Here is a 10,037-nt window from a genome sequence, read left to right on the forward strand (position 1 = left end):
CACCCGTCTTCTCTTCCTCGAGTTCGTATATCCCGCAAAGTTGCTCGACTGCAGATAGGGTGGCCAGATGTCCGGCTTTAGGGCGGACAGTCCGGATTTTCATTGCACTGTCCGGCGTTGCACCCAGCCGGACGTGTATTTGTCCTCCTTTACCCCCAGATTCCACATACTCCGTCAGCGCTCCGCCCCGCTCACGTACGGAGTACTTGTCTGTCTTCTTCTTCTTCTTGTCGAGTTTTATGGCGGTTGGCAACAAACTGTTAGTAGCATTACCGCCACTTACTGGTATGGAGTGTGGTTCGTGATGGTTTAAATATTGATCCTGATACATTCTACCCTAACTTCTTCTAAACATACATTCACACATTCACACTTAAAAATATAAACATATTTGTGCACAGCTTTGTATATCATTCCTTCACTCACAAACACACTTACTATAATTAAATTCTATGGAATAATTTCGTTTTCTTTAGAAATCGAATAATTATTTGTATGTGTTTACTCCCTAAATTTTTCCTCAGTATATCTAATAAATTAACCTTCTCCTTAATGTCTTCAAACTCTCTTCTCATATATCTTCTCTCTTTTTCATATTTATGACATTCTAATATAACATGTTCTATGGTTTCATATTTATCACAGAAATCACATTTGCCCGTTTTATGTTTTTGTATTTTAAAAAGTGTATGATTAAGTCCTGTATGACCAAATCTTAACCTTGTTATCACTCTTTCATCCTTTCTATTTCTTCTTCCATTTCTTCTTTCTCCTACCATCTTCTGAATTTTATAAAACCATCTTCCTGTTTTATCTTCATCCCACCTTTTTTGCCAAATTTCCATAAGTTTCTCTTTAATAATACTCTTTCCTTCTGATTTACTTATTTTAACTATAAAACTAATAGAATGTTTAATTGCCCTTTTTGCCATTTTATCTGCCCTCTCGTTTCCTTCCACCCCAATATGTGCTGGAACCCACACAAATGTAACTATCAGCCCCATGTTTCGTATTCTGAACAGTGTATGATTTATTTCTAATAAAATGTCCATCCTACTATCTGTATTACTTGTCTGTCATGTAAATCAATGAGAGCTGTTCCACATCCTCCGCTCGTCACCGCCCACGTACGTCTTCTCCGTCCTTCACCGTCAAAATACGGAGCTGAGCTATTTTTTGCTCCCCTCCGGTCCGTCCAGATCAAGACCCGCTATTGCAATCGCACCAAACAGAAAAAAGAATGTAGAGAAGACCCGGTTTGTCAAATTAAATTATAGTAAAAACAGATCGGTATCTAGAAATTAGAGCATAGTTTGTATATATTCCCAAAAACTAAAACAATAAATTTAGATTTTATTTCCTGGCAAAACATTCAATTCGGTTTATCCATTAAAGAAAAAAAAATTTGGAATTTTTAATCAATATTCTAATAATTGTAACAAAGTATTATATCCATAAATGTCGCTATGCAAAATGCTCCCTCCCAATCTCTGCTCTCAAAAATGAACTTTCCCTTTTCAAAAGATGTCTGAGAAAGATGCAGAATTTAAATGCAATTAAATTGTTTGAGTTAAATGAAGAATTTCAGTTGGTAGTCCCCACTGATTAATTTACTTTAACTACTATTATTATTTTATTTATTTTTATTTATTTTATTTTATTTTATACTTTGTTCCAGCCTGTGCATTAAATTTTATTTTTTCAAAAGCAGGAGTTGTGATATTTCTTCTTGTATTGGAATATTTGTTATTGACTTGTTATTTGAGATTGTTATTGTTTTCTTATATATTCAATAACAAACAAAAAAAAAAGTGGAAATCTAAAAAAAAAAATTAACCATTACAGCCAACTGATTCTGATTAAAACTAATTTTTGAAGTAAATTATTTTGTGTATTTTTTTTACATAACATTTGCATACACAGTAATCTAGCGTACTTTAATTAAATAAATCAATTCAAGCTACCATCTATTTGGGGGATATTTATTGCCACACTTTGGGCCACTTAATACCAATTTAGCATGCTGACCTATGTCCTTATGACCACAGTGTACCAATCTTCTGATGGCTACTTCCAACAGGATAATGCGCCATGTTATAAAGTGAATCATCTCAGAATCATTTCTTGAAACTTTTCCACTTAAGTAATTGTGAATTGAGCATATTGACAGACAACATTTTATTTTTTATCTTAAATGCAAATTTAAAAAAAAATAATTACTGCTCTAAATGTATTGCTCTGTCAGCTAAAGATCTGTTTTTGTCTCTATACTTTAATTAAATAAATCAATTCAAGCTAAAATGTAAGAGGCTATACCTGATCTCTTTGTATCAGAGATTTTCTTACCCAGGGTTGCAGGGGGGGGTAAAACCCCCCCTGCAACCCTGGTTTGCATTTGTATAGCTCACAGCATGTTCATTTACATGTTAAAGCCTCCCCTAGAATTCCATGGGGGGGAGGCATGGGGGGAACACTGCCTAAGAAATTCCACGTCAATTTCTGACAATTTACGGGAGTTTTCGTCGAAGCCTGCAAATTGCCGTATACTGCCGCTAACCTGAAGTTCCACGACAATCTACAGTGCCGTATATTGACGAAAATCCCACTTTTCATGCAGTGGTTTCTCTGCTTTCCACCATGTGAAAGTTCAAAGTTTTCTTATCCCCGCAAATCGGGTATCATAACATTTTTCCAGCTTTCCAGTAGATATTGCAACAGGAGTTCTTGTTCATGGGCAACTTTCATGTCTATTTTTGGTATTTATCACATTTACGATACCTGAAGGCAGCATAACTGTCCGTGAGAGGTGTTGCAACATTCCTAGCGAGGGGGTCAGTTGCAACAGTCGCAGTTTCTTTAACCCTCTCCAGGCAGATGTTGCAGATTTGCAACAGCTAAATGATACTTAGCTAATTACTCCAATTCCATATTTTATGAGCTTTTGTTACTCAGAAGTACAACAGAAGGACTTAGTTGTGCATTTGCCACAAACAGTTTCTCTCCAGCTCACCAGATGACAATGCTGACTCACTTTCAACATGGCTGAGTCCTTGGTGTCACTGAAACAGATTTTCTAAGCACCAATTTCATGTAAGTATCACTACCATTTCCATTATTTTGAAATCAATACTACATAAGATGAATCATGAATCTGTATAGATATGACACATGCCAATTAGTAGATTTTATCTCCTCTGTTTTTTTTACCAGAGGCATCTCGATTTCAAAGTTGTGGATTCGCAACGTGGACCCAAACAGGTACCAATGGATGCTACAGTACATGCTTTATCTACTAGTTTGCCTATATTTTGAGCAACAGTTTGACAGAAATGACCTTCTCAAGAGGTTTTGAGATGTCGGTGGAGAAAAAGTTTGAGAAAAAGTTGTCTCTAATTTTCTTTTAGAGAAAGTCTTTTTTCAAATTTTATTTTGTTAATTTTTTGTTTGTGACGTTCTAATAAAGTTAACGTTCATATCAGATTCAGTCTTCAGTGTTAATTTAACACTTTCCAAATCTGCAACATCCCAGAATTCATTGCATGTGAAGGTCTCTCTCTAAAAAAAGTCTGAATTGTATATTACTACCCCATATGATCATTTTCTCCAAATATCAGATTTTTCCTGCAAGTACAACTTAATTTGAGCCTGAGAGTGTCAATTAATAATCCTAAAAAAAATTCTAGTTAATTGTATTTAAATGATATGGGCAATTAGCAGAAAGATCTAAGTTTAAAATATAAATAAATGGTTGGTGTAGAGCCCAACTGTCTCAGAGTAATTAAGAGAAAAGAAAAAAAGTGTTGCAACCATCATCAGCATGTTGTAACACTAAATTTCATTTTTTTCAACCAAAGGTCAATTTGATTTTGTCCAAAATAACTTAGTATTAGGTTGCTATTTTCTACACTAGATGGTCAGTAACATCTTCAGAAATATTTTACATGAAGAGTTCATTTTCCTTCACTTTCACTTTTTTTCCCCAAGTGTCCTATCTGGGAAAGGCAGCTTCTCCTCATAAAGTGTATCAACCCCAACAGGATGCTTTGATCATCAGTAGTTATTGTTTAAAACAGCAGAAATGTCCTAATTTAATTTTTAATTAAATTAGAGCATTTTGAAAGTTATGTCAAAACTGGCAACATTTTATTGGTTATTTGAAGGAGATTAATAAAGCCTGCTACTCTTCTCCCACCTCTTCTTACTTTGTAGTTAAAAAAACAAGACAAATAATAAAAAAAGGTTGGCTTAAAAAAAAAAGTTACAATAAAGCTGATAATAATGGTGTCTAGACCAAGACTGGATTCACAATGTCTACTGTATCATGTGTGGTGGAGCAATCTATAAATTTGATATTTGCAGCATGTGTCGAAGCATCACTTTTTATTTAAAAATGATGTATCATAACTGCTTACAATTGTCATGATTGGTTTAAGCGATCTGACCCACATGCAGAGAACCACTCAGAGACCAAGGGAAAAAGTTTAACAGGTTTATTAAATGTAGATGAATAACAGAAGTTAGATCTGTAACTCAGTGGACTGGTGAACCGGAACTGGAAAGTCTGAAGGGGAGATCACAGTGATCAGTTTAGGGACCGTAGGAAATTTGACTGAGACTTGAATATAACTGGAGAGGGACTCACGTTTGAGGGGGCTCTTGTCAATCCTTGAATCCAGCTTGTGGAGGTTAATCCAGAGAAGAGGGAATTCGTTAGAGGGCGGACAGATAGCCAAGCGTTGGACCCAGAGGAGTAAAGGAGCAGACTGTCAACTGGATTTCGAAGAGGACTTGAACGGATCATGTGGAGGTTTTCCCATGCTCAGAGTGTACTCAGCTAATCCTTCCAGGGGGAGAAGGTCCAGGTATCCAGTTATTCAGGAAGACTTCCTGCCGAAGAGCAAAGACAAAACCTAGATAAGACTCAGAGAAACAAAGCTTAGGTTAGACTCTGCTAATCTCAGACTGCTGAAATACTACTCCAGTAATGATCCAACGAGGCAGGTGTGCAGGGAGGCCCAACAAGGACAGGACACCAGCCGGTGGTGGAGAGAGAAAAATACAAAAACAACCCACACAAACTATGTGAAAATCTCTGACTTTCATTCTGGCTAATCTAGTTTTTTTTCTTTTAAAATGTATGCATTTAACTTTGTCATCCATCAAAAATAGACTCAATCAGTATTTCTGAAGAACATCAAAGGAAGGCTGTTATATATTGATAACACTGATATATTGTGGTGCCGCAAAGCTGGTAGGAATTAACACAATGACAATTATGTTTCCTTATTATAACTTATAGAGTAATATTGTTTTATATTTTCAGTGGCCAAGTTAAAGTATTTCTGTTATGGATTCACCTACTGGATGGCTACCTGAGAAGATAGCTGGACTAGTTGCCGAGCTAATGATAGCCTTTTACTCTATAAGGAGCAAAAGCTAGATTATTCTGTGCAGTTGGAACCTTTTTATAGCAGCCTCGCTTCTGTCAGTGAGCCCCTGGGTTACTGTAGCTGCACTGTAGCTTGCCAAAAGTGTGGAAGTGTGTGAATGGGTGAAAAAGACTGAATTTAAGGTAAAACGCTTTTGTCAAGTCTACTGACTTAAATAAAAAAGCACACTATACGTACAGGCCATTTACCATTTAAGAGTAGAATCACAGACTCCAGATTCTACATAACATTTAAAAAATATAATTTGTATTACTTTAAAATGATGTTATTAAATCAAACATTCAAATTGAAAATCAGTGAAGATAAAACAGTGAATACTGTGATACAAGTTTGAATACTGAAAAAGAAACTGGACAAATGGTTCCTAAGCGAGAAAACCAATGCAAAAATATGACAGCGTCATATTGAGCTCACAGATGGATGTGAAGAGGAGGTTCTGCTGTGGAAGTTGCTTGTTCATATCTGCATTGGGAACCAGTTTGTCCACAAACGTACACAGCTGTCATTTTGCAGAGATTTATTATGGCAAAGCTTTCATATTTTTGAGTTCTTTAGACTTAACTGCAAATACTTTCATTTGGACAAAATAGAGAATCTGGATGATGATCAGAGATCAAAAAGAAAATGTACTGAATATTTAAGTTTATGTTGCACTGCAGTATTCTTCATTTATTATGTAACTCCTCAGTCTTGGTATGTATGTAAATAGGAATTTATCCTGCAAAAATATCTAAAGGATTTAACAGTAGTAGGTGAATTTATATGGACTTTGTTCATACCTGTCTTTTTGCATTTCCAGTCTCAAAGGACTAATTATCTATGAGTGATGAAATGATTTGTCAAAGGAGGTGGGTTCTTGATAAGCTAACCTTTGCATGCAAATAAGATACTGTTATCAATCCAGACTGAAACCTTGATACAAAAAAGATGTCCAAATATCCACATGATAAGACAGGGGAAAATGAAATAATAAAGTAAGAGATGCAGCTCTGCATTACCATATAGATAGCCAGCATTGTGACACTCAACAAGTGTGTTTGTTCCAAAGTTTGGAGCATAGAAAGAGCTGCTTTAGTTTGCCTTAAGAAATAAACAAAAAAACAAAAACAAACCAGGAAAGTGGCAGGAGAGGGAAATTAGAAATGACTGGACACACAAAAAGCAAACGCTAATTCAGTTTTAGCACTGCTCTCTTTCAGGCAGTTTGAAAGCCAGTGTTTCTTTTCCTTGGCTTCACTTCCACTGTGTTGCATTAGCCAAGGCATTCACTCATTTTGAGAGCCACTTTCCAAAGGGTGATTGGATAACCCTTCTGCTGCACACCTTGGGCTGAATTGTAGTGCATGTTTATGGTAGCAGATCTGCTGTTCAGGCCAAGACCCATAAAACACATAATCCTTTATACTGACACATCCGATTGCAGAGAGCTTGTCAAATGTTTTTTTCAATCTATAAAGTGTGCTCAGAGGGATTTTACGCTGGAGTCAGCATGGATGGATGATTACTATTTACAGTAACCTGACCTACTAGTAGAAAAAGTCATACAATAAAGAAAGGACAAATGGACCGTTAACAAAGGTAGGTACAGAAGGGATGATGTCTTATGTATATTGAACTGTTTCAACACAAAACAAATAAAGAATGCTCCGTTAAAATGCATATTTACATTCTCTGAACATAGATATATTAAAATGCTATAATTTATTGAGATAATAAGCAATTCTTAACTTAAATATATAAATACCATCCATAAAAAAAATAAGTAATTGATTTGCATTAATATTTCTCACTTTTACAGAGTTATATATGTAGGGTTTGGAATATGTTATCACTTCTACCTCAAGGCCACATTCGAAGGCCGATTACATGTACATCATAGCGTGGTGCCGAGTTCGGATTCCAAGATTCCTCGTTATGCGGCCTGTCACTACCTAATCCATCCCAGAAGCACGATCCGTTCTGCAGCCAGATATAGATCTGGGTGGTACTCGATTTTAGTTTGTTAAAAATACCTAAATTACGTTTTCCCCTCCCCAAAAATAGTAAACGTAATAAAATATAATATGTTAAGGTTAATAATGTAATTCCTGCCAAAAAAAATGCCTTAAAATCTTGTTTTATCACTCGTCCCGACCCGCAACGGAAATGGGATCCCACGGTACTTCCGGTGGCTAACTTTTTCGGCTTTGGATTTAAACATAAATCTAGTCTTTATAGTTTTATGTTTTTTCGTTTTAATCTTATGCTATATAGTGCGTAATCTAAATAAAGCAACAACTAAAATGCAGATAAACATGGTTTAATCATATTTTGCCGGACTGCTCTGAGCTTGTTTAATGATGACATCACAGAAGCAGTTTAACGAAGAAAATGTCAAAAGCATAAATATTGTCTCACAAAAGTCATAAAACATTTTTTTACAGATGTGTTGTTTTAATGGTTATTGAGTCAGATATGTAGCGGGAAATATTTGATTTATCTAAACATTTTTATCTGTTACTGTGTAAATGGGTTTGGCTGTCATTTAAGGACAGATTCTAATATATCTGCAGTGTGGGGACTATAAATCTGATATGATTTTTATTTGCTATTTTGCACAATTTTTTTAACTAACTATTTTTTGTTATTGAATGTAAGAAATTTTGCAGATACCTTTTTTGTACATACATTGTTTAGATTTACTTTTATCTTTCAACCCCTTTCATAGAATAGCATAGAATAGAATAGAAAACCCCTTTATTGTCACACAAGTTAAAAGATAAACAATAAAATGCTGTAAAGTGTTTTAACAATATAAAAAACTGTGCACCTGGAGAATAAATATCCAATATACAGCTGTTGACATTTTTACAGTAATGGATATTTGAAAAAAGCAGCAACATCTGAGATGTGCAAAATGACAGCAGCATGTTATTTTACTGACTAAGGTTTATATCATTACATTTGCTTTTATTAGTTCATGCTGCAGGTGGTTGTCATATTTATTCCACTCTTTATTCTCATGAGTATATCCTTTGTTTAATTTAGAATAAAAAAAATAAAATAAAAATAAACATTTTTAAAAAGTTAGGTATTCATTCTTTCCCGCTTTGTGTGTCAGCTGTCATGGTTGCTAAGTACGTGATTTGAATTCACAGCCAAAACTCTTCCGGTCTCCTTTTTATCACAGACTTTGAAGGATCCAGTCCAGGTAGACCGGGCCTAACTATTCTGTCATCCATCCATCTGTTACAGGTCCAGGTTGGGGTCTCTATGGGTTAAATGCAAGTTTAATGCTTCGCGACACTGATTTATGGTTGCTTGGGCCAAAAGGGAAAGAATAACTGAAGTAGAGTTTACCAGTCTCCACTGTATATAAATAAAATGTGAATGCAAATATCTCAAACTTAACAGGAGTGTAAACATACAGGAAGTGACAACAAACAAATAAAATAAATGGAATGTTGTTAGTCCGTCCTCACAATTACTTAAAAGAAAAACAAAAAATTCCACCTGAGCGGACTAACAAAAAAATAATCAAAGAAAAAAAATCTAACTCTAAAGGACAGCAAGAAGGAGTGAAAACCCTGTCAAAACAAAAATACAAAATTACTAAATGCTCATTAAAACACTAATAAAATCAGTCTAACCACATTAAAACACTGCTTACCTTCATCACTTAAAACAGTAAATGTAAAAGGCTACCTGCGGTGTCAAACAACCATACGCTCAGGTTATGCTACAACTGGAACACCAAAAAAGCACAAATTCATTGAAGAGGACCAACTTAAAAACAATTTTCCAACCTACCCCAGCCAGCCAATAGCATGTATCCACCACACCCCTGCTCCCAGACACCGGAAGTAAACTCCAGGCGACCACTTCTTCTTCTTCTTGTAGTGTTTCATGGAGCCTAGGCGGAAGTTCACCTGAAGAAACTGATTGCTCTCCTATATCCACCTGCGACACAGCCAATCATCTTTGAACCACACCTCCACGAAAGGCAGTCAGCATCCAAAGTTCATCTGAAAAGGCCACCAATCCGCACTGTCTGCTTCTCTGCAGAGGCTGTGGATGCTCTGTGTGACTTCATTCAGATGACACCGTTTCAACCCCCCTCCAGCCCCTCCTCCACCATTGTAGCTAAAGCTTCATCATAGTGTCATTTCTCCCGGACTCTTAGGGCCGGATCTATCAAAGGTTTGCGTGTATAAAAACGTGAGCTATTTCACTGCGCACGCTAAAAAATGTACAAACTGATCTATCAACAGCGTGCTAAAAGGATTTGGTCTTTAAAACGTGCTAAATAGCGCCTCTTATCCATTTAGTACTTTTTCTGCTATGAATATGCAATTTGGGGTGTTTACACGCAAAAGTGCGTCTTGTGGGAGGAGAACATGTAAATATATTAATTTAGCACTCGCAAAGTGATTTATCAAACCTGAAAGCAATTTTGCTAACGGTATCTGACTCTATATTTAACACGTTTCAAAAGAAGGTGCAAATGGTCTGTATGCGTAATTGCGCACACATGGCAGCGGTTATTGTCGCAAGAAGGAGACATTAAAATGAAGCAAGGAGACGCAGAGAACGCATTTTTTCACTCCG

Source organism: Cyprinodon tularosa, unplaced genomic scaffold (genome assembly GCF_016077235.1).
Source record: "Cyprinodon tularosa strain WSP-4 unplaced genomic scaffold, ASM1607723v1 ctg51, whole genome shotgun sequence".
Taxonomy (NCBI): Eukaryota; Metazoa; Chordata; class Actinopteri; order Cyprinodontiformes; family Cyprinodontidae; genus Cyprinodon; species Cyprinodon tularosa.